General features: G+C 40.5%; 1 pseudogene; it reads right to left on the bottom strand.

The window, feature by feature from the left end:
* The window catches only part of LOC142442407 (L-lactate dehydrogenase B chain-like), a 73,975-nt pseudogene that overhangs the window by 12,719 nt on the left and 34,025 nt on the right, over positions 1 to 27,231 (bottom strand).

Consider the following 27,231-nt stretch of genomic DNA (forward strand, 5'->3'; position numbering starts at 1 on the left):
CAGACCAAATAAAGGGATATTCATGGTAGACAACTAAAAAGGAGTTGGGGAAAGGAAAAATAAATAATAATAAATAAATGGGTAGTGGGGGCACAGGGCATTAACTCACCCAAGGAGAGGGTATTGTTTATATCTTCACAGGGAAAGAGGGACCAGATGGCAACCCAGTGCTCCAAGATGTGAATGCAACATTCCAGCGTGGAGTTGGAAAGCAGTGGAGAGGTCCAGGGTACCTGCCCCTCCCCCAAGAAGAATTTATTTCAAAGGATGGCATTGAATCTGCAGCTCCGGGAGAGGGACAGATCTGATTGGAGCACACGGGAGCAGATGAAGAGGGCAGAGTAGAGAGTGGAGAACAGCCTGGCCCACCAGGCCGTGAGGATGACATTTCCAATTAGAGCAGCCAGTCGACAGAGGGGACCACATGGTCGGCCCCACTATGAGACGTGATGCCCCTCACTGACCTACAGGGAACTGACCACACGGGAGACACAGTGTGGGAATTGTACCTGATTTGTTCCCGCCACACGGAGGCAAAACACTAAGGGGGTGCAACAGAATAGCAAGGGAACGGAGCTGCGAGGTCCCCAGGGGATGCTGAAGGTGGATTTTGGGGCCAGGGTGTGGTGCCCCAACAGACTGGAGTGGAAAACACTCCTAAAGGCCAACAAACATTCCTTGAACTAACTACAAGCTTTTCTTTCATGTTGCTTTTGTTTTTTTGTCATTGGTTTGTTGTTGTTTTGTTGCGTATTGTTGCTTGGTTTTGCTCTTTCTTGGTTTTGTGCATGTTATTATCTCTGCAGGTTTGTCTAAATAAGATAGGCTGGATGAACAATCTGGAGGAGGAAACAATGGGACCGATAGTTTTAGGGGGACATGGGAGAGGGGGAGGTGGGGGAAAAGGTAGTGGTGTTAACAAACCCACGGACAAGGGAACAACAAGTGATCCAAATTGGTGGTGAGGAGGGTGTGGGAGGCCTGGCAAGACATGATCAAGGGTAGTGTAACCAAGAGAAACTGATGAAACCCTGGTGGGGATTTAGTATGATAATGGGACAGGAGGAAAGTCAAAGGAAATAGTGGAAAGAGCTGGGAGGCAAAGGGCATTTATAGAGGTCTAGATAAAGACATGTACATATGCAAATATATTTATATATGAGGATGGGGAAATAGACCTGTGTGCATATATTTATGGATTTAGTATTAAGGTAGCAGAAGAACATTGGGCCTCTAGTCAAGTACTCCTCAATGCAAGTATACTTTCTTCTATTAATTTGGCATTGTATGATGCTCACCTTCCCCACACAATTGCTGAAGACGAAGTGGGTGAATAAGCAATTGTGGTGAAGGAAGCGGATGGTACCAGGCTATTCAAAGATATAGCATCTAGAGTCTTAAAGGCTTGAAGGTAAGCAAGGAGCCATCTAGCTCAGAAGCAACAAAGCCCACATGGAAGAAGCACACCAGCTGGTGAGATCAAGAGGTGTCAAAGGGATCAGGCATCAGGCATCATTAGAACAACAAAAAAAATCTTACCATAGTGAATGACTGGGGAGTGTAGAGTGGAGACACAAAGCTCATTTTAGGCCACTGGACATTCTCTTACAGAAGAGTTTCAGGGAGGAGATGAGGCAGTTCAGTGTGTGATGTAGCAATGATGAAAAATATAACTTTCCTCTAGTTCCTAAATGCTCCCCCCCCACCCACCTCCACTATCATGATCCCAATTCTGCCTTGCAAGTCTTGCTAGACCAGAGGATGTACACTGGTACAGATAGCAACTGGAAACACAGGGAATCCAGGACAGATGAACCCTTCAGGACCAGCAGTGTGAGTGGCGATACTGGGAGGGTGGAGGGAGGGTGGGTTGGAAAGGGGGAACTGATTACAAGGATCTACATGTGACCTCCTCCCTGGGGGACGGACAACAGAAAAGTGGCTGAACGGAGACTACTTTCTCAATGCCACACATCCCCTTCACCATTTGGACACTGGATGAATCCTGGAGAGATTGAACATCGATTCAATAAGATCAGCTACACTTAATCCAATAGCCCAGTTGCTGTATCCCTTTAGCTTGATGACTTCATAGGCACTTTCAAGCACCATTTTATGCACTTCCTTCCAATTTTCACTGTCATTGTCTGTCCCCATCTCTGGATTCAGTTCCTGGAGAGAAACCCCTGTCACATTCTCGCCACTCCACACGGCCACACTTGAGTCTCCATGCTCTCCCAAAATCCATCCATGGCAGTTGCTGGGATGAATGCCACGTTTTTCAGCCATCAGATCACGAAATCTAGCAGAATCCAGGTTACAGCCACTTCTAGTCACACAGTGTTTGGGCAATCCACTTAGTTTCCAGGTAACGTGTGTAAGAATATCCACTGAGTTGGACACCACAATTATGATGCAGTCGGGACTGTACTTGACGATCTGAGGAATAATGAACTTGAAGACATTGACATTCCTCTGCACCAGATTGAGCCGACTCTCCCCCTCTTGCTGACGGACTCCCGCAGTCACCACCAGGATCTTAGAATCAGCCGCCACAGCGCAATCTTTATCTGCTATGATTTTAGGGACAGGACAGGGCAAGAGATGACAAACTAATAATGTATAAATTATCAAGGGTTCATGAGGGAGGGCTAGCGGGGAGGGAGGGGAAAATGAGGACCGGATGCCAGGGGTTTAAGTGGAGAGCAAATGTTTTGAGAATGATGAGGGCAATGAATGTACAAATGTGCTTTACATTATATATATATATATGGATTGTGATAAGAGTTGTATGAGCCCCTAATAAAATGATTAAAAAAGAAAAAGGCATTCAAGACGAAGACCAGCAAACCAAACTGTTGCTGTGGACTTTACTCCACTTCATGGCAGCCCTGTGTGGGTCAGAGTAGCCTGGTACTTCCTAAGATTCTCTGTGCCTGATTCTTTGAAAGTAGATCATGAGGCCGTTCTTCCTGGGCACCTATGGATAGACTGGAACTTTCATCCCCTCGGTAAGCAGACCAATGCGCTGATGACTAGCTCTGAGAAATAAGGTCTCTGCCCCGAAATCTATGCAAGCACAGACATACTTGGGGTTTTGTCAAATTCCGCGGGATCCTTTTTAAAGTTCCAACATCTAAAGACACAGAAAATGTTGCTATCAGGGGGCAGGAAAAGAGAAGCTATGGAGAATATTGTGCCTTATTTGAGAACTTGACATGCCCCCATTGAAACAAAGTAAAGAATATTTACATGTGAACTGTGAGCTGAGCTGTTCCTTGAAAAATGGGTGGTGGCCTGACATTGGGGAAAGGTTTTGATTTCTTTTCCAGAGTGAAAGATTTAGGGCTTTCATGGTTTCCATTCTATTTAATTGCCCACTGTGTAGGTGAGTTCCTAGGGTGCTGAGTGAAGTGCTCTAGGGCTAATGGTTTGCTATTTAGATAAGGCCCTAATTTGTGCAAAATCGTATGAAGGAAGGAAAGGATACATTTCAATGACCATGACTTTAAGACCAAGTTATGGATTAATTTAAACATATGCTAAATCTATTTGCTAAGGAAGCCTGAACAAAGTGGAGAGAGCCTTGGAGGCTCCCTGGTTAAAATTTTGACTAACAGTGGAAAGGTTGGCAGTTCAGATCCACCAGCCACTCTATAGGAGAACGATGTGAAAGTCTGCTTTCCTAAAGATGTACATCCAAGGCACCTTATCATGCAATTTTTTCCTGCCCTACAGGGTCTCCATGTGTCAACAGTCACTCAATAGAACATTTCAAAATAGAAACCACATGTATTGGGGCATTGATATCATTCATCCACTGAAAAATAGTCAGCATCTACTGTGAGCCAAACGGAGCCCTGGTGGCAGGGGGCTACATGTTGGGCTACTAGCGAGAAGTCTAGCAGCTTGAAACCATCAGTCTATCTGAGGGAGAAGGGTCGGGTGTCTGCTCTAGGAAGGAGTTCCAGTCTCAGAAGCTCACAGGGGCAGTTTTACCCTGGACCTGGAGGTACAGTAGTTACGTATTGGGGTGTGACCTGCATGGTCAGCAGTTCACAACCAGCAGCAGCTTCCTTGGAGAAAGACTGGGCTTTCTATTCTCATAAGCAGTTACAGTCTCATGCCCACAGGGGTCCGTGGACTCAATGATAGTGAGTTCTAGGGTGCTTGCGAGTTGGAACTGACTGGATGGTAATTAGTTTGGGTTTTTTTGGGGGGGAGGGGAGGGTTGGTGTGCTGTCAGATGCTGGGGATACATCTGTGAATAAAAGAGTGAAAACAAAACAACAACAACAACAAAAACCTTTGACTTCATGGAACTTAAATTCTACTCCATATAGCATGGGATTTGAAACAAGGCATCTCCAAGAAGTTCCAACTAGACTGTCAACCTAACCTGAACACACGCCCCAGGATAGGTACCCCTGAAAACACAAAGACAACAACACACCACAAAACACTATTCAGTTTAGGTTTAGTAGTTTTCCCTTAACCCCCAAATAATTTACACATTTAAATAATGAATTTCGCAAGCAAAAAGGCAGTGGCAGTGTAGCAGCAGAGCTACTTTCCTTTCATGCTGGAAACCTTTGCTTATACAATTTTTCTAGGTTGATGCGCATTGGTGCTGTAGCACGGTCCCTGTTCATCTTCAGAGAACGGTCTATGTGCCAAAGCACTATTTCTGCACAGGAGCTTGTTTTCATCCTTGGCAGTGGCCGTTCATGCTGGAATGTAATGTACAAATAGCCTGCTCTTGCCTCTTGGCTAACGTCACTGGCTCCTAGGACTGTGGATCTTATTATTACATTTACCTGGCACTTCCATAAACTCATTCTTCCCCAAGACCTGTCAGCTATTGTTTGAAGTACATAGTCTGAAACTCGGGATCAGGAGCCTATGTAAGCTATGTAACTACAATGATTTTCCTGATGCAATATATGAAGCATGCTTCTGCTATTAGGAATTTCCAAAACAACAAATCTCTAGTCAACAACTAATGTCAATAGTTGCATTAAAATCAAATGCTAAAAAAATCACATTTTTAAAAGACCTTTTCTCTGTCTTATTATCCTTATTCAAGTTTAAATGACCAAAAGGAAAAGATACAAATACCTTTTTTGTCTACTAAAAGGAAGTCAAACAACAACTCCCCGCCCCACCTACAAACACAGAACTCCTTAATGTTACGCGCTAGAGCCAGTGCATTTCTGCATGCAAGATGCACCAAGAATAATAACGTATTTTAACACCCTGCGATCCAAACTAGATAATGATCTATAGTATGCAATGCCTTATTAAAAATTGTGAGAATTCTTGTGTCTGCCTTGCTCTCTCAACCTGTTTTTGAAATGCTGCAATGTGTAAATTAGCTGTGTTAGTCTGGGCAGACTAGAGAAACAAATCCATGGACACACATATGCGTATAGGGAAGAGATTTATATACAAGAACAATTGAACATTGAGAAAGCATCCCAGTCCAGTTCAGACCAAGTCGATAAGTCCAATATTATCCCATATGTCCGATACCAATCTATAAAGTCCTCTTCAGACTCTTGAAACACACTCAATGATGCTGAAGGTAGAAGATCACAGGGCAGTGGGTAGAAAGTCTTTGGATCCAATGTCATTGGAAAATCTCAGCGCTGGCAGGGGCCTCTGCATGGCTTCTCCAGCTTCAGAGGTCTGCAACCAGGGTAGGTCCATGTGGCTTCTCCAGCTCAGGGCACTAGAGTAGCTCCATGTGTCTTGTCAGCTGCAATGTCTCCCAGGGAGGGGCAGAGAGAGTGTCTCCCACCTCCAAGGGGGAAGTACTGGATTTCCAGAATTCTCAGGAGAAGGCCATGCCCACACAGAGGCCTCATTGGCTATGATCTGATTGACAAGCTAGACTCCACCCCTACACTATTAAAGCTCAAATTGACAAATGATCATATATCTACCACATTTACTAAAATTGTTTTTAGTACATTCTTTCATAATATTCTCAGAGAAATTTGTTTCTTCAATGAACCAGAACTACCCATTCTAAAAAGTTAAATTACTTCGGCATGACTTTAGTGTGCTTTTACTCCTGAGGTGAAGATAATTTCATCTTGATGTTAAATTTTAGTGCTGCCACCCCTTAGCCACCTAATTCCAATCGGGCTGCAACATATCTGACCGCAATCAAACCAAGGTTTCTAACGATTCTATAATGACACAGTGGGCGATGTGCTGCTGTCCTTTTGTAATGGGGAGCAGAGGCATAGGATCTTTATTCAGACAGAACATTCCCAGGTCTGCCCTTACTGGGAGACTTTGGGTTAGTTATGTAACCCTATAAGCATTTTCATCCTGCACAATATTATTAACTAACTCTCTTCACTGGACTATAAACCTAAGAACCAAGAAGCTTAAGAGCACTCTACCCATAGTCAAACTGCTAGTAAATCATGGTCCTCTCCTCTTATCTGTTGGTGTCTCTAACTTTGAAATAAAAATTGAAAACTAAACTGAAATCTATCAAGTTGATTGTGCCTTCTAGTGACCCTATAAGACAGAGTAGAACTGTCCCTGTGGGTTTCTGAGACTGTATTTATTTAGGGGAGTAAAAAGTCTCCTCTTTCTCCCACAGAGCAGCTGGTAGTTTTGAACTCCTGACTCTGTTATTAATACCTGTGCTAGGCTGCTGGGTTGACTAGAGAAAGAAATGCAGTGGCACTCATACATGTATCTATCAAGAAAGCACCCCAGCCTAGTCCAAATCAAGTCCACGAGTCTGATACTAGTCATAACTTCTGAATGGATAGAGCATGGTGTGTGAATGCGGAATTTACTTAAAGACAAAGCTATCCCATGTACCTTAAAGGTTATATTTTTTAAAAATGTGGTCTAATACATGCATGAATGAAGCTTGAAAATAATTAAGCTGAAATCAGTGAGTTAATCACAAAAACATACATTAACCACCCCTCACGCCCCATCTATGTACTAGCACCCTTGCTGTTGTAAAATGTGTTGGAACCCTAACCCTTGTCATGTGGATGCAATCTTGTTTCAAATAGGGCTGTCTTGTTATGCTAGCACACTCAAGAACAGCAGATTCAAAATGCAACCACATTTGAGTTATAAAAAGAGTTAAGTGAGTACGTTAGACTGGGTTGACCAGTGAAACAAATCCAGTGACACTCATGCAGGCATAAGAAAGATCTTTGTCTCAGGAGGCAATTATATATCAAGAAAGCATCCCGGCTCAGTCCAGCACAAGATCATAATTCTGATCCTAGTCCGTATGCCCCTCTTCAGACTCATGCAGCCACAGGCAATGATGCAGCAGGCAGGGAGAGCACGGGTCAGGGGGTCAGAGTCCTGTGGCTCCAAGGTTGGTGGGAACATGGCAAGGATCCCGCAGCTCTCAGGTTAGTGGCAAAGAGAGCAGGGCAAGGTCCACGGTCTTCCTTATAAGAAGGCCACACCCCCAAGGACACACCCCCAAGGACACAGCAAGTCCCCCAAGGACTTGATAGGTTTGACGACCACAGTGAGAAACAAAGATTCTCACAAAGGAACACCAAGGATTACTACAAGACACCAGAAACTAGGAGAAAAGATTCTAGAAGGAAGTGCCAAGGATAAGGTCATGGTTTGGACTGTTAGTCTCCAGGAATAGGATTAAATAGGCTTCTCATCTTTAAAGTCACATGCGTACAGTACCTAGGTAACCTAGTGTAGCACTAGGGAACCACGTCTATGAAATAATTAAAACGGGAATTTTTATATACACCAAACAGCATACCTGATGACCATTGGTGGGAAAGGAGAATTCTTGGAATGTATAATATGTGAATGATGTTAGTTTTTTTAATGGGCAAGACACATGGTAAGACATATGATTTCAGAAGATGACTCTGAAGGAAAAGTAGAAATGTGAGAGATGGAAGACAGATACATTGTTGTTGGTTACCACTGAGGCAATTCCAACTCACAGCAACTCGATGAAAAGAATTAGGGAAGCTGAAATTGGAGTATAGAAAGGAAAATATTGTTATGTACAACAGACATCTTGGTGAGGGGATCAACATGATTTGTTAAATTTGAGGATGTGGGTGACTAAAAGATTAAAGGAGAATGACAAGCTGGTGGCCAAGAAATACTTGATACGATTAATTGAAATATGAGTTAGAGAAGGAGGAGCAGGCTGGGTGTATATTTAAGTTAGGTATCAATGGTTATGGCTTCAGTTTCAGGGAACAATTTGGATTTGAGGACTGGAAATATATTTACAGCAATGAGACCTGTCTTCAAGAAAGAGTCCAGATCAAGGAAAAGACCTGTCTTCACCAGGGTAAAGGCATAATCATGAAATAAAAGCTGCGGAAGAATCAGGTCAGAGCATTGGGAATTGACTACAGGTCACAGATATTCAGGGCATGAAAAGAAGCCAATAAGTAGGATTTATAGACTTCTTTCATGTTCAGTGATGTGAGGGTCTTGGTGGACCAGAGGCTCCATGGAGGAAACCTGGTTTCATCCCCAGCCAAGAATTGTCATTCTCAGATACCCACTTTCCATCCTCCATTGGAGATTTACATGTTGAAAGCTCTCTTTCAACAGAGCTTCCAGACTAAGGTAGATTAAGAAGACGTGGCAATCTTGTGAAAATCAGCAAAGGACAAGCATATGGGTGGCCTGATTTGCAACTGATCATGGAGCGGTGCAGGATGGTACAGAAATTCTGTCCATTGCACTTGGAGTTGCCACGAGGGAGCCCTGGTGGTGTAGGGGTTAAGCATTGGGCTGTGGTCCGGAGTTTGAAACCACCAGCAACTCTGTGTGAAGAAGACTGGGCTTTCTACTCCCATGAACAGTCAGTCTCAGAATCCCCTCGGGGGTCTCTGTGAGTCAGCATTGACTCGATGGCAGTGAGTTTGGGTTTGGTTTTGACAGCAACTAACAAGGACAACAATATGCAGTGATAATGTGAAACTGAGAATGGAGATACAAAGACTTTTCTTAATGTCCTAGGTCTATCGTAACAAATACTATAAAGCAAGGGGCTTTCAAAGACAGAAATTAATCTGTACTCTCACCGTTTTGGGAGTTAACAGTTCAAATTCAGAGGTGACACTGTGTGAGCTCTAGGGGAAGATTCTTCCTTGTTTCCACTTTTAAGACACCCTGGTATTTCTTGACATTCCTTAATTTACAGACTTCAGAAAATTCATGGAAAATGTTCAATATCTTTTAATTCCATTTTCAATGTACTTTGTAAGCCCCTTTGTCTAGCTTCACAGTCTGCCTTCTCCGTGCATGTGACTATTTGTATTTCCCTTCTTGTCCTTCTCTTCTACAATTTACCACAGACAAGGGATTAGGATTAGGAAATGCCCTACTGTTTTATGAGTCTACTTGATAACATCTGCAGAGCAAAACCCAATTTTCTGAAACAAGGTCACAAGAAAACCTAAAGGGTTAAGACTTCAGCATATCAGTGGTTGTTATTAGGCATGGTCAAGTCAACTCCGACTCATCTGCATAGAAGGAACCACTTCCCAGTCCTGGGCCATCTTCAAGAGTGTTGGTCTCCTTGAGCCCATTGTTGCAGCCATTGCCTCATTCCATCACATTGAGTTCTTTCCTCTTTGCGGATCCTCTGCTTCACTAAGCTTCAGGTCTTTTTTCCAGGAACTGGTCTCTCCTGACACGATGTCCAAAGTACATGAGACAGTTTCAGCATACTTGTTTCTAAGGGGCAACCTTATCATTTGCATGGGCATAATTCACTCTATTATAAGAATATTACAAAAGAAAGAAAAGTGTGGTATTTGACATTAGATCTAGTTGGGAATAAAGGAGAGAGAGAGAGAGACAAAGGCATCCTTCATGCGATGGGTTAGGCAGACTGAACTATCACAATGTCATGCTCATTCTGAAAGAAGTCCTGATGTCAGAGTGGGTTGTGTGTTGAGTTGCTCTCTGAAAGGTTGGCGGTTTGAAATCACCAGTCACTTCAGGGAGAGAAATGAGGCTTTCTGCTCCTGTAAAGATTTATAGCAAGGAAACCCATAGGGCCTGTTCTACTCTGTCCCACAGGGTCGTTGTGAATCAGAAGTGACTTGATGATAGTGAGTGAGTATATTCATGCCAACATGAACACAGGGAGATTGTAGCTGGCTGTAAGGATGAAAAACAGGCTCCACTTGGCAATATAAATAAGGATGCAGAATAAGTATCTGATTTGATAATATAAATTTGATGCAACGGTGGAAATGTGATGAGGGGATGGTAGTTTTGAGCTTATGAATATAGAGTAGACATTTTAGCCATTAGAGACAGCACGAGCGCCTTGAAAGGCAAAGCAAGGGTATCTTTTTTCATAAGTATTGGGTAAAAAAAATGCAACTCACATCCCAAATTGGTTGTGCAGAAAACCTAAGAAATTAATTTAGTCTATTACTAATTGATTTTTCTTCTCTCCTGAATGATCATCTGCTAGTACACGAGAAAAGTAATTAAATGTCCAATCTCTGTAAACTTAACTCAACTGAATAATGTAAAGAATTCTTTCAAGAAGTTTCCTGACTCTGCTGGAATGCAAAACGTATGTCCTGTATTCAAAGAACTACCAGGTCTCCCAACTTCTCTCACTAAGACAGTTGTGCAGAGGAGTGAGGGAAAGAACTCAGGTCCCACGAGGCTCCTTGATCTGTTTTGACAGGTTTCTAGGCCGGTTTGAATGCTGCAGGTTTGGCTAGTCTCAGATGATGTTCGATAAGCAGGTGACATGCTTTGTTCATCTTTTGGTCCAGGCAGGATCCCAGAGAGCTGTGGATCCCTCTCTTACTTGCTTAGCTTTCCCAGCTGCTTCACTGGGCTTCCATCGCTTCATCTCGCACCTGGCTTCTGACCTAATGGTCTCTCACAGTGTCTGCGCTATTATCTTACCATGCCACAAAGGCTGAACGACAACCACACCTATAAGCAATCAGAGGTGATATGTGAAGGAAAACTAAGCTTTCTGTTTGGCAGTAGAGGATGATTTGGGTTATAGATGATAAAGGCAGGGTGGTAGCCTCGCAATGAGGCAAAAAGAGAAAGTTAATCTTTAAAACAAACGCCTTCTCTGTCTTATTTGTGTGCATTCCTCTGGGCTGAGGGTCTCTAAGTTTATCAAAGTGATCTCTTATTGCCCTCAAATGTTAGGAACTTTCCTGGAGGTAGAGGCACAAAAACGAGGGCACAATCTTGGAGCAGCATCCAATTTTGAAGGAAGAGAAGGTACAATGGAAACCGAAAGTTGAGTGATGAGGGGAACACAGAAGAGTGTAGTGTTAAGGAAAACCAAAATAAAAGAAGGAAACTGAGTCAGATGGCGATGTAGGAAAAAGTCAGGTTACAATAAGTCAGAAGCAACAATTAATTCTGTAGATGATATAGAAACCTATCTGCATATGGTTCCACTCAAAGTAAAGGTTCTAAGGGTTAACTCTTAAGAGCGGCCTTAAAGTATATGTAAAAAATGTACTTTATACACTTTTATGGCTGAAATAGAGAGAGCAGGAGGAAGAGCAGAGTTATTTGCAAGCATCAGTGGTGATGGTGGGATAAGATAAGGAAAATTATGAAAAGTCTGGATGCGCTGTGATGATTGGTAAATACTTTGTTGAATTTTGTAGATAAATTTAGGTCAGGCTTGTTAGCGAACGCTCAGACTTAACTGATGTCCCAGACCTCTCTGGATACTTGTGGTTGCTACCTGCTCTGCAGTCAATGCAGGCTCCTACATGCAACAGGAAAAAGGAAATTAAAAAGCCCTGAACCTGCTTCATCCTCAATATGGGTAATCACTGCAGCTGTTATACCAATCCATCTCACAAAGGGTCTCCCCTGTCCTTGCAGAGGCTTGTCCAACTTAGCAATTAATTTCTCCTGATGATGTGTTAAAACTAAGCAAGTTGGATGATGTTTTACTGCGATACAGAAGGTTTATAGTGGCTAATTTTGGAAATTAAAATTCTAAGCCTTTTGTCTGGAAGCTATGTGAGTCCTGCCCACCTCGGATGGCCCTGCTGGTATTTGAAACATTGGTGGTACGGATTCCAGAATCCTAGTAACATGGAAGCCACTACAATAGGAGAAACTGACAGGTAGGTGGTGGTCTATATAATTCTATGGATTAAATAATATAATAGGTTTGAGTGGACCTTAGAGACAAAGAATAGACTAGGAAAAGGAAGGAGGTGTCCACATATGAGGGATTAGTGACTAAATATTTTTTGATCAGCAGCAAAACATCATTAGCTGTGGTGCTCAAAGAGAAGCCTCTTAGGATGAAGACCCTCACAATAAACCTGATACAGAGTTATCTCCTCAAAGTATAGTCAACTTCTATGATGAAGGAGAGCAAACTTTGAGACCGTCATTTGCTGATGAGGCACAGCTCAAACTGAGAAGACAGTTGCGAACAACCATAAATAATCAGACTATGGAATGGATGATGTATACAGCTAGAAAAAATGGACGTCAGCAAAAAGGAAATGATGACCTATTACATTATCATTTGATCTCCCTTTGGGCTCATTTTATCTTTTAACCGTTTTGTTGGCACAGAATCCATGCATCACACAATCCAACAGTTCAATAATATTAAGAAGAGGTGTACAATCATCACATCTATTTTATTACATTTTCTTCTTTCTTGCACCCATTGTCTCTATTTCCCCCAACCTTCCCTGCCATACCTCAAGAAACCATTAGTCAAGTTACTGACTGTCTCAATACATTCACCTATCCTGGATTACATAAACAGAAAAACATACAAAAATACTAACAAAGGTAACAAAGTAAAACAGAGGAAAAACTCAAAATATTAAAACTTAAAGTGGTTCAATAGGGAGAACAAATGATGATGTGTTCAATTTAACCTAAGTACATCTGCAATAATCCACTTTGGAATGGCCCCTGCATGGTAGCAAGGTTGCTACATCCCTGGCCTGTGATTAGAGGGAATTCACCAGAGGCTTAATCCATGTGTATTTAACCTTCACTATTTTTTTTGAACTGAAACAATGTTTAAGTGGGTCAAGCAGTAGATCAAATGATAACACAATGCAATTTAGCTAACTGTATATACACCATATTAGACCTGACGACGCTCGCTGTCTGATATTAAAGCTGATAACATCCCTGAACTATGGCCAGAGGGGATTTATCAGAGGCTTAATATAGGTGTGGACCCTGAACACCAGACAAGTTGAGGGATGACACCAAAAGTAGCATACACGAAGAAAACAAAAGTCAATAAAAAGACAAGAAATAAAGAAAACACTACAGTGAATGTTAGCAGGGATTCTGAAACTTGCTATCGAACAAAAGTAGCTAAAGGGAATGAAGAAAGCATGGAAGAAATGAGCTGACTAGACAATTTCAAAGACAGTTTGAGAAGAAACAGTAAAGCATCATAAGGAAATGTGCACAGACCTGGAATCAGACAACCAAGGAGAAGAACAAGTTCACCACATCTTAAGCTGAAACCTGAAGAAGAAATGAAGCCTCAACTTGAGTAGTAAAGTAGCATATGATTCAGAACCAATGATATTGATGGATGAAGCCCACATTGCACTGAAGGAATTAGAGAAAAACCAATCAAATCAAATTTACTGTCTTGACTTGATGGTGCTGACTGATAGCAACTTTCTGTGGGTTTCTGAGAATGTAACGTATTATAGGAGTAAAAGACCCATGAGAAAAACACGGAATGCTGTTGGTTTTGAAATGCTGACCATGAGGATCGCAGCCCAATTTGTTACCACTGTATCATCAGAAATTGGCAAATACCAATGGAAATGTTTTAACAAACCGATGTGGTGTTAGAAGCACTCACTAGTCTATAAAACGCACTTTGGAAGACAGCCCTCTGGCCAACTGAGAAGATGAGATTCATGTTTGTATCCATTATGAAGAAAAGTGACACTACAGGATGTAGACATTATTAAACAGTATCATAAATATCACAATCACACATCATTTTACTGCAGATAATTTAATAATGCTTGTAACCCTACATCAACAGGGAGCTGCCAGAACTTCTAGTCAGATTCAGAAGAGAATGTGGAACAAGAAAGATCACTGCTGACACCAGATGACGCTTGGCTGAAAGTAGAAAATATTGTAAAGATGTTTACTTGTGTTTTATTGACTATACAAAATCATTTGACTGTGTGGGTAACATCGTGGAGAATATGAATTCCAGAATATTCCATTGTGCTACAGAACCTGCCCATAGACCAAGAGGCAGTTGTTTGTTGTTTGAACACAACAAGGGGACACTGCTGTTTCCTTTCACCATACTCATTCAATGCATATTTTGAGCAAACAATTTGAGAAGCTGCACTATATAAAGAGTTTAGAATCAGGGCTCGAGAAAGGCTCATTACCAACTTGCTATTGACACAACCTTTGCTCGAGGAAAGTATGAAGTACTTGCACCATTTATTGTTGAATGTCAAGGACTACAACCTTGGTTTGGATCGCAATTTAATGTATAGGGCATAAAAATAATCACACAAATGAACCTTGTATTAGTCTGGGTACTTTAGAGAAACAAATTCACAGAAACTCACATATAAGACAGTTTTATATAAAGGTTAAGTGCACTACAAGAAAACATCCCAACCCAGGGCTGCCCAAACCCACAAGTTCAACATTAACCCTTATGTCCGACACCAATCCACAAAGTCCTCCTCCATCTCACAAAACAGACACAATGACACCGAGTACAGGAGGAAAGTCGAGTCAGTGAATGTGTAAGCATCTCAGCACTGGCAGGGGTCTCCAAACGGCTGCTCCAGCACCCAGGGTTACATCGGGGTAGGTCCAAATGGCTTCTCCTCAGGGATGTGTTGCAGGAAGTGAGCCTTGCAAGCTGAAAGAGGGAACTGGCTAAGGCAGCTGCTCCCTGGTCTGACCATCAGAAAGCAAGAGACCCGAGAACTAGAAAGGCAAGGTTCACCGAGCCATTTATCCCTCCACCCTTCAATTAATCCCACACGTGTTTATCAGCCAGGTTGGCACAATACACGTTAACTATATCAAGCCTATAGACAACATCATGATCATCAGAGAAATGATAAAAGTTATCAAAGATTTCATTTTACTGGGAGCCACAATCAATGGTCATGCAAACAGTAGTCAAGACATCAAACAAGGCATTGAATTGGGCAAATCTCTGCACAGTAGCAGAGTGACACAGTTTTCTCCTGTGGAGGAGCTGGTGGGCTCAATCACCAATTGTGAAGTGAGCAGCCTAATGCTTAAGTACTGTGCCACCAGAGCACATTTTACTCTTAACGAAAAGGTATTAAATAATTCCTCCTTCCTAAAAAAACTCTTAGATCAAATAATTAACTCAGTCACTTATAAAGTCTTTACACATTCTAATAAAATAAGATTCCTTTTTCTAATTATTCACTCTATATGAAGTACTCCATCCCTAGACTGGAAGAAAACAATCAACCTGCCTGTAGTAAATACACTCCAAATTACCCAAAAGTATGGGATTCAATGGAAACCAAACCAAGAATGAATAAAAGATAAGGCTGACTATTTTTCGGTATTTTTATTGACAAAGTTCTTATGAACAAATTAAATATTTAAAATCAAAACTTGCTTACTTCATTTGTATTAACTATGCCTTTCCCTAATACATTTTAACACAAAAAAGTCAAAATTGTGAAAGTACTGGTCAATATACAGCATTTTTTCATATTTCTATGATACAGTGTTAGCTAAAATACTACATTGGCATAACAGGGATTTTCTGTTGATTGAATTCACTATATACTCTATGAATTCTAAAGAAAATACCCTTATGAGAAGGATAAGGACTATAAAGGATTTATTTAGCCTTTGTGGTTAATTTCCCCTCCCTCCCCACCCCCCCGCCCCCGATCTTAAATGGTCCAGTCTTTGAAAATGTCAATTGCAATTTCTTTCAGGGACAAACTAAGTGAAAACCAAAGCCTTATTCACCTCCATGCATCCAGTGCTTTCCCCCCAGGCCTTCCTCCACCCAGAGAGAGGGCCCAAGAAACAAGTTGAGCACATTGCTGGGCATCAACAACACAGGATGACCAGTTAGTTGTAAAGCAGAGACCCATAGATGCCAAGCAAACAGGAAACAAGGGAAAGCAAGCAACTTAGTGGAAGGGAACTGGCAGGTATAGTTTGTGAGACTGTGCTGGCTAAAATGAAATCAGGCAGGGTCCTAGAGCAGTCTGTGGGAAAGGTTGTTTAAATGATGTGGTCTTTATAATCTCAACACCTTCACAGATATTTGCCACATGCGATCTTCTCTTATGTAATTGAAACTCGTTATCTCAGCAAGTCTCTTGGGAGTGTGCAATTTGGTATATTCACTCAATATGCAACTCTTCAGAGGTTATTGGTTACTTAGTAAGGATGGATTATATTTATAGATAAGAAATATCTGATCTACTTCAGGAGAACCATCTAATTCACCCATATCTGCTGATGCAGCAACTCCAGCCAAAAGGGCCACCAATACTTGTTGCCACTATATAAACACAAGGGTATACTCTCGCTCACATCTTGGTAACGATTAACGGTAACTCCATTTCCAGATGATGCACAAACGCAGGAGATGAGAATAAAGCAACTATTGTGATGAATCTTTTTTTAAAACTTTTAAGTAATACAAAATGTTATGTCTCTATAAAATGATACTTTAATTTTAACCTATGCATATATTTGGTATACATCCAAATACAATCTAGCATATATTTAATATATTACTTACATGTAATATTAACATAGTAAATGTCCAACATTATTGTAAATATCAATATTTATGTAATATACTCAGTTCTGAACAATTTTAATTTATGTATCAAGTGAGTTATTTTTAATGCAAGCACAATGTTGGATATTACTTAACTTATGGTAATAAATGAAGTATTAAGCACATTTAGAGGATGGAACATTCAGTATTTATTTATTCATTCAGAAAAATCTCATTTTTCCAGAAATAAGTGTGTTTATAAACTCCTCTTCCAATAAAGAAGCAAAGAACAAAGAAACACAGAGTATTTATTGGAGCATTACATTTATCTTGTATCAGAATATTTATATATCTTCATGTAAGCAAGGAATTTGAACACTTTCTAAAGGACATAAATTAAATGAATGCTTAGATAATAAAAGTTGTACAAATGTGTCTTATATTGGATTTCCCTGCAGACATTCTTTTAATAAATGGGTTAACTTTTTTTTTTGACTTGAAAAACTAACTGGCTTGTTGAGAAGTGGTTCTATCGTTATAGCAATTATACATTTCTCTCCAAATAAAGAGTTGAAAAATTCAACAAAGAAATAAAACGTGCATTTATAACATATGTTTTATAAATGCACATAATAAAACCTGCATTTTCTAAATTTTACATACAATCATAATTTATATTTCTCTTTGCATTTCAGATCTATCGGACATTACCTCATATTCAGTTCTGTTCACAACATGAGAATGCACTGTCGTTGTTATTATTAAGTGCCATCGAGTCAGTTCTGATGCATAGTGATTTTATACACAACATAATGAAATCCTACCCAGTCCTGCGCCATCTTCACCACTGTGCCTGTGCTTGAGTCCATTGTTGCAGCCACGGTATAATCCCTCTCCATGAGGGCAAACTTCTTTTTCTATGCCCCTCTATCACACACGATATCCTTCTCCATGGACTGGCTCTCCTGACATTCTCAGAGCATGTAACACGAAGCCTTACCCTTCTTGTCTCTAAGAATCACTGTGACCATAGTTCTTCACACCACAATTCAAATGCATCTATCCTTTCTTCTGTCTTCTTTATTCAATGTTCAACTTTCACATGCATAAGAGGCCATTGAAAACACCAAGTCTACGGTCAGGTGCACCTTGGTCCTCAAAGTAACCAAGGAGGCCTTGTGCAGTACATTTACCTAATGCGCCTCTTCTTTTGATCTTTTGACAAGTCACCACAGTGTGACAAAATGACAGACAAATGGTGGAAGACTGCACTAGCAATATTTTAGTAATGTGACTCATACCTATCAGTGCTTGTTTTGCACAAAGTGAACTAGAAAATGTCCCCAGATCGAGCACCTACTTATATTTGTGTCACATTCTTTGTGGTCAGTCTCACTTCGGTTGTGTATTAGCAGTAGTGCAAAATACTGTGAGCGTGTGCAACCAGAATGCAGGAAGTGCATGCACAGATTTTCATGATTTATTGGAAGATGAAGAACACTAGGAGAGGTCTGTGAAGGGCCTGCTAACAACCTTAAGATGATTGAATGATATGATAATTGAAATTATTTCCAAGGACATTGCTAACATTGTTGTGAAACTCAAAGCAAAATTACATGTTCCAAATCTATGTTTTAATTTATCTTTGTTATGGCTATAATCTGCTATCTAGTTGGCTGACTCATTGTAACCATATCTACAATAAAAGAAACAGCTCCCAGTCCTGCACCATCCTCAAAATTGTACTTCTGTTTGAATCCATTAGTGCACCTGCTGTCTCAACCCATCTCCTTGAGGGTCTGCTTCGTTCTTGCAGATCCTCTACACTACTAAACATGAGAGCCAGAGGGACTGGTCTCTCCGACAGGTCCAAAACATGTGAGGGGAAGTCTGAGCATCTAAAGAGCATTCTTGCCGTATTTCCTTCAGAGAAATTTGTTTATTATTCTGATAATCCATAGTACTCACACTATTTTACTCTAATACTATAAATCAAACACATCAATTCTTCTTTCCCTATTCGTGGTCCAGATTTCACATGTAAACAAGAATATGGGAAATGCAGTTTAATGAGGGTATTTTTAGAGCACTGTGCATAATATCATACTTGGATTAATATTTTTTCACTCCTAGTTAACCTCATGGACAAATAGCTCGGAATCCGATCTGTTCCTTCTTACTCCAGAGAACAAAGGTTGGCATTGAAATTAAAAGAAGCTTTTATTAACATTTATGTTTTAGGATTCCTTATCATTTTAATTTCTCTTTATTTGTACATGTAGTTTCTGGTAAAGCATTGTGTTCTTTTTAAAAAAATCATTTTATTGGGGGTTTGTACAGTTCTTACCACAATCCATACATACAGCCATTGTGTCAAGCACATTTGTTGCCATCATCATTCTCAAAACATTTTTTTTTAACTTGAGCCCTTGATATCAGTTTCTCATTCCCCCCTCCCTCTCTGCTCTCTCCTCCCTCATGAACCCTTGATAATTTATAAATTATTATTATTTTGTCATATCTTACACTGTCCGACGTTTCCATTCACCCACTTTACTGTTGTCCATCCCTCGAGGAGGAGGTAATATGTAGATCATTGTAAGTGTTTCCCACTTTCTATCCCACCTTCCCTCCTCCCTCCAGGTATCGCCACTCTCACCACTGGTCCTGAAGGGATCATCTGTGCTAGATTCCCTGTGTTTCCAGATCCTATTTGTACCAGAGTACAACCTCTGGTCCAGCCAGATTTGTAAGGTAGAATTGGGATCATGACAGTGGAGGAAAGAAGCATTTAAGGACTAGAGGAAAGTTGTATGTTTCATTGTTGCTAACCTCCACTCTGACTGGCTTGTCTCCTCCTCATGACCCTTCTGTATGGGGGTGTCCAGTTGCCTACAGGTGGGCTTTGGCTCTCCACTCTGCACTCACCTTCATTTAAAATGATATGTTTTTTTGTTTTTTGATGCCTGATACCTGATCCCTTTGACACCTCGTGGTCACACAGGCTGGTGTGCTGCTTCCATGTGGACTTTGTCACTTCTGAGCTAGTGGGCCGCTTGTTTATCTTCAAGCCTTTAAAACCCCAGATGCTATATCTTTTGATAGCCAGGCACCATCAGCTTTCTTCAACACATTTGCTTATGCACACATTTGTCTTAAGTGATCGAATCGGGAAGGGGAGCATCATGGAATGCCAATTTAATAAAACAAGGTGTTCTTGCATTGAGAAAGTACTTGAGTGGAGGTTCAATGTCCATCTGCTGCCTCAATACTAAACCTATAAAATACATACATAAAGGTCTATTTCCCCACCATCTCATATAAATATATTTACATGTGGACATGCCTGTATTTAGACCTCTATAAATACCCTTTGCATCCTAGTTCATTCCTCTATTTCCTTTTACTTTCCTTTCGCCCCACTGTCATGCTCAGCCTTCATTTGGGTTTCAGTAATTTCTCTCAGTTACTTTGCCCTTGCTAAATCCCTATCAGGCCTCTCACACCCTCCTTGCCACTAATTTTGGATCATCTGTTGATCCCTTGTCCCTGTGTTGATCAACACCACTTCCTTCACTCCACCTCCCCCTCTCCCATGTCCCCCAGGAACCATCAGTCCTGTTGTTTTCTCCACCAGACTGTTCATCCAGTCTGTCTTATCTAGATAGATCTTCAGAGATAATAATATGCAAAAATAAGGCAGAGCAAGACAAAGCAATAAAAGAGAACACAAAGATGACAACAAAGAAGAAACCAATGACCCAGAGAAGAATAAATAAATTAAACAAAAAGAAAAAAAAATTTTAATTTTAAGAAGGAAGAAAAACTAGTAAATAGATCGAGGTCTGATTTTTTTTACCACTAGGTGTATCTTTCAGTCAGGCCAATGGGGTGCCATGCTCTGGCCCCAAAGCTTATCCTTTGCACTCCCTCATGATCTCCCTGCTCTGCTCTCCCCGCCACTCTGTCGCATGCCCTTAGTGCTTTGCCTTGGTGTCATGGGGTCAGACTGGGCCAATCCCAACACTGAGTCTCCAGTGGGACATCGTGTCTCATAGAGGGATCAGCCATATCATCCATTCTGTGCACTGGCTGTTCGTATTAAGTGTTCTTACATAGAAACATGGAGATAAAAAAGTTCTAAAGATTATTACTTTGGTGAAAGACTGAGCTTTCTACTCCCATAAAGAGTTACAATCACAGAAACTCACAAGGGAAGTTCGGCCCTGTCCAAGAGGTTTGCTATGAGCTGGCATGGGTTCATGGCAATTAGTTTGGCTTTAGTACAGGTTACTACAGATTTCAATTGAAGCCCATTGCTAGAGCCTATACCATTAGTCTCAGGGTAAAGATGCTCCATCAGAATTGTTCAAAATCATTGTAGGTATCCACCACCAGTCTGTCAGGTTGTCATATGTGGGAGCTTGCTTGTTGCAATGGTGCTGGAAGCTAGGCCACCCATATTTTAAAAGAAGAAGGTTTTCCCATAGTGGAAACATTTTAATGGAACTTCCAGACAAAGACAGACTATGAAGGAGGGTCTGGAAATCCACTTCTGATAAAAAGGAACCAGTTAAAAGCTTTTAAATAGAAATAGACCATTGTCTAATTAGTCACCAGAAGATGAGACACACATATCAGAAGTAACAAAAAATACAACTGAGGAAAATCTGTCCTCTCAAAGCTGAGTCCATCTTAATGATGTGGATAGAGTAAGGCATTACAGATCTTAATTCCTAAAGTTGGATGACTCAAGATGTGAAGAAACAGCTGTAAACCATCCACGAATCATCAAAACATGGAATGATCAGGGTGTGAACCTAGAAATTTAGAAGTCTTCAAAATTGAGATGGAATATACAATGATTGATATCCTAGGCATTAATGATATGAAATGGCTTGAATGGTCATTTTCAGTTGGAGATCTTATGGTTTCCTCTGCTAGGATTGACACGTGGGAGAGGAATAGTCTCACTTTCATTTTCAAAAGACTATTTCAAGATCTATCCTGAAGTACCACAATGTCAGTGATAGGATAATATCTATATGCCTACAAGGAAGACCAATTACTAGGACTATTATTCATATTGTGTACACACCAGTCCAGTGGCAAAGATGAAGATTTTAATCAACTTCCACAGTCTGAATTTCATCAAACACACAATCAATATGTATTGGTAATCACTGGTTATTGGTGATAGAAACAATGCTGACAATGGAAGGATAGAACTTGGTGAGACTCAGGACTTAATCATTGAAAAAAAAATTATTTTCAACATCATAAATGTTGACTATCACTAGATGAAATACCCAGGAATAAAACTGATGACATGTGTGGAAAAACCTTGGAAACTGTCAATGTCATCAGTTAGTTCAAGGGCAGGGACCAAATGTAGAACAAACTATTGATTGTTCATATGCAGTTTCAAGTGCAAGCTGAAAAATAATTTAAATTTCAAGGGAATCAAAATGTGACCTGAAGTATTAAAAAAACAACACACAAAACCTCACTCCTCACTGTCCCCTCAATTTAAAGATCATCTCAAGAATCAATTTAACACACCGAACACTAATGACTGAAGACAAGATGAATTGTGAGACATCAGGCCCTCATTTAAGAAGACAACGAAAGGTAATTCATGTGCCAGGAAAAAAGAAAAGTCCAACATGGATGCCAGATGAGACTCTGAAACTTGCTTATGAGAACAGAAAGAAATGATGAAATAAAAGATCTGCACAGAAAACTGCAAAGAGAAGCCTAAGAATACAAAGTAAAGCATTATAATGAATTCTTCAAAGACTTTGAGTGAAGGAATCAAAAGGAAACAAAAAACGCTGGCATTTTTCAAGCTGAAAAATATGAAGGAAAATTCACAAGGAAAAGTCTCAAGTTTACGTGTTGAAGAATTCTATAGGCAAAATACTGAATGAGAAAAGGTGGTAGATGGAGAGACACAGTGTCACTGTACCCCAAAGAAATGGGTGAGCTTCATCTGTTCCAGAGGGTGGTACATGATCAAATGTAATGATGAGGATTACCAGTCCATGGAAAGGAAAGGCTCAGAGAACAAGAGGAAGACCTTCCGCGCATGGATTGACGCAGCGAATGCAACAAACAGTGATTGTGAGGACAGCGGAGGACTCCAACCCACACTAATGTGTAACCACGATGGCACCAAGTCTCCTATGGCACAGGACGAGGCAGAGTGTGATTCTGTAGTCGGTATGGTCACTATGATTTGGAATGAACCTGTTGACAGCTGATAACAATAGGTGGGCTCGTAGAAAAGAGCGCATTGCAGATCTAATAATTTGAGACAACCAATTAAAAACATCAAAGGAAGAGGTTATATCCATGCAGACTGTTATATATCCTGGAGGCATATTTCTGCCTCACCTGTCAGTATCTCACTCACCCTCCACTGCTGCACGAGTCTGCATTTCTCGATGGGTCTCCAGAAGGTAGGCCAACTTCTCACCTGCCTACAATCTAGCGAAGAATAAATAATGTGATGTACCTTATTTGTGAAGTGAAATGAAAAGAAGGTGAAAGTGATGAGTTATTGAACAAATTTATATTTACAAAGAAAAGAAAAACAAAACCCTACCAAACAAAAAACCAAAAGGGCAGCATTTACCCAATTCCATAATATGATCTGGCTGGTTGAGTCATTGTGAGAAGTAAAAAGAAACCCCCCAAACTGATAAGATAACAACCAATGAATCAAGGAACCATTAAACATAAAAATATATTTATTACTATAACAAAGGAAAAAGAACAAAGTCACTGCCATAGCACTGATTCATTAACCAGTTATATTTTTCAATTTTTCTTATCAGACTAATTTTTAAAATTCATATTTTTGGGGAGAAAATCTTGTGTTTGTTATTAAATAGCTTTGTTGGCATATTCTTTATTTATCATACAGTTTAATCATTGAATTATATGAAGACAAGTTGTGTATTCATCACCACAGTCAATTTCAGAATATTTCCTTCTCATATCCGTGGTTAGCTGACCTTGTCCCCTCCTCCTCCCTTACCTCATAATTCCCACTAAGTAATTCTTCATTCTGTTACTGTTTCTATAGACTTACCTACCCTGGATTTCATATAAAGAAAGTCATGTAAAACACAAACAGGAAGTGAACAAACAAAAACAACTACAAGGACTACACAAAAGCTCAATCGGAAATAAGCAGAAAATACTAAAAAATGAAACAACATTTAAATGGGTCAAAAGAGAGATAGCAGAAGACTAAAAATATGATTGAAGTGGTGAAATGATTCCATACATATTTTCATTTCATTTCCCACAATATTTCAAGCCCCCTCAGATAACAAAGAGCCTTGAGTGTCAGAAACAGCATTTGATTGGTTGCGAACATACAGGTTGGGGCTTCAAACCCACCCAGCACTGCCATGGGGGAACCACTTATCTATCTGCTTCCATTAAGATAGTTTCTTCTTGTTATCTGTGGTTGACCCCAGAGAGTTATATGTGGTTATATGCAGTGACCTCATAGCGTTTTCTTGGCTGTAATTTTGAACATTTAATTGGCATACGGTTCACTTATCATACAAGTTAATGGTTTGATCATATTAAGAACAGCTGTACAAACATCACCACAATCATTTTTGAATCTTTTTCTTCTCATACTTATTGTTAACTCCCAATTTCCCTTGAAACCTCCCCTGCCAAACCCCAGGAAATTATTAATTGAATTACTGCCTCGATGGATTTACCTATCCTGGATTTCATATACGCAGAAATCATACAACACACAAACCAAAACCACAACAAAAACTACCAATGACAAAAACAAAACAGGCAATGGAAAAGAAAGCAGAAACAGCTATAAAATGGTCAAGAATGGTCAAATTATAAGATATAATGATAAGGTGTTACATTTTAACCTAACTACATTTGCTACCACTTGCTTTAAAATGCTCTCTGATAGCCAGGCTCTTTTTAAGCAATAAAAAAAATCATTTTATTGGGGGCTCTTACAGCTCTTATAACAATCCATCCATCAATTATATCAAGCACATTTGTACATATGTTGCCATCAACATTTCCAAAACATTTTCTTCCTTACATGAGCCCCTGGTATCACCTCTTCTTTTTTGCCCCTCCCTCCCCTACCCTTCCACCCACATGAACCCTTGGTAATTTGAAATTATTTTTATTTTCATATTTTACGCTGTCTGCTGTCTTCCTTCACCCATGTTTCTGTTGTTCGTCCCCTGCGATCAGTTCCCCCTCTCTCCCTCTTCTCCTCCCACCTTCCCCTTCCCCTCATGGTATTACTACTGTCACTCTTGTTCCTGAGGGATTTTCTGTGCTGGATTCTGTGTGTCAAGAGCTCTGATCTGTACCAGTGTACATGTTCTGGTCTAGCCAGATTTGTAAGGTAGAACTGGGGTCATGATGGTGGGGGTGGGTGGGAGGGGAGGAAGTATTAAAGAACTAGAGGAGTGTTAGGTGTTTTGTTGGTGCTCTACTGCACCCTGGCTAGATAGCCAGACTCTTATGAACATTCCTGGCCTGTGGTCAAAGGGGATTCATGAGAGGTTTAATCCATATAAGAACCTCACAAATGGAATTTGAATTTCCATTGTTAATTCCACTGCCGCCTTCTAACTGGGTCTTCAGAATTTTAGCCATTCTCTCCTTGATATTTGGATTTTAGTATTTACAATTCTTGGATCACATATGGGGCTTAGTTGATACCTCACTTAGATGGTTGCTTGTTTCATCATTAGACAAGCCTTTAAGGCCCCAGATGCTATTCTTTGTGATCGAGAGCACCATCTGGTTTCCTCACACACTTTGCTAGCATCCATCTCTTCATCAGTCTCTTCATGAAGGTGAGTATCAAGTAAGGCCGTGTCATAAGAACTAATTTTTCCTAGATTTGGACTAAAATAAATATAAGCCCCTGAGCCATTCACAGATCTCTGAGATATATATATATATATATATATATATATATATATATATATATATATATATATATATATATATAATCTGGTTCACTCTATTATTGTTGAAAGAGAGCATTAGCTTACTCATGCTAAAGTTGGAACTTGGAATCAAGTTGTTAGGGTTGTCTGTCCCTATCCATACTGGCCCAATGCATAATAGGATGAAACACTGTCCAGACCTGCGCAGTCCTCACCAATGTCCCTATGCTTCAGCCATTGTTGCAGCCACTGTGTCAGTCCATCCTGCTCATGGCTGTCTCTTTTTCCCTGTCCCTCCACTTTTAACATGAAGTCCTTCTCCAGGCACTGGTCTCACCTTACAATATGTCTAAAGTGCTTGAAATGAAGTCTTCCCATCATGGCCTCTAAGGAGCACTCTGGCATTATTATTTCCGAGGCAGATTTGTTGTCTTTTTTGGTAGTCCAAGGTACTTCCCCAGCACCACAGTCCACCTTGTTTGTTTCTGTCTTCCTTATTCAATGTGCAGCTTGCACATGCAAGTGAGTCGAGTGAAAACACCACGGCGTGGTCAGGCGCAGCTTAGTTCTCAAGTTAACGTCACTGCTTCTCAACACTCTAAACAGGCCTCGTGCCGCAGATTTATTCAATGTGTGATTTTATCTCTTCGCTGCTGCTTCCATGAATGTTGATGGGGGATCCAGCTAGACAAACATTCTTGAAAACTCCCATCTTTTTTCCATGTGTCATGATGCTTCCCACTGCTCCAATTGTGAGGATTGGCGCATTCTTGACACTGAATTGTAATCTATCCTGAGGGCTGCCATCCTTGATTGTCATCAGCAAGCACTTCATATGCTCCTCAAGTTCAGCAAGCAAGGATGTGTCATTTGCATATCACAGGTTGCTAGTGAGCCTTTTTCTAAACCTGATGCAGGATTCTTCTTCATATAATGCAGTTTCTCTGATTGTTTGCTCCACATACAGATTGAACAAACATGATAGAAGGATACAATCCTGATGCACATCTTTCCTGATGCTGAAGCATGCAGTGTTCCCTTGTTCTGTTCGCACAACTGCCTCTTGATCCATGTTCAGGGTTTGCATGGGCACAAGGAAGTGTTCGAGAGTTCTTATTCTCCTAAGTGAGAAAATAGTAACACAGCATTAAGAGTATTCTCCCCTGTGGTTCTAAGTCTTTCTAAGTGTTTTTCCCTTTGAGAGGTTGCTCCACCAGGCTTACCCATCAACAGAAGCGTAGTTACATTCTCCAACACATCCATGCTCCTTCCCCTGTCTTGACTTGAATTTCCAGAAAGCTTCACTTCTCAGTCCTGTAGGTGAGTTTTGATTTGGAGTGACCTTAGCACCATGTTGCATGACAGAAACTGAGTGATATTGTTCTCTGTTTTTAGGACGTGGGCTACGGCTGTGGGTGTAGGTAACATCTGACTGTTGTCTTGATTTGCATCTCCTAGATAGCTAGAGATCATGAGTATTTT

This window comes from Tenrec ecaudatus, chromosome 3 (assembly GCF_050624435.1).
Source record: "Tenrec ecaudatus isolate mTenEca1 chromosome 3, mTenEca1.hap1, whole genome shotgun sequence".
Taxonomy (NCBI): Eukaryota; Metazoa; Chordata; class Mammalia; order Afrosoricida; family Tenrecidae; genus Tenrec; species Tenrec ecaudatus.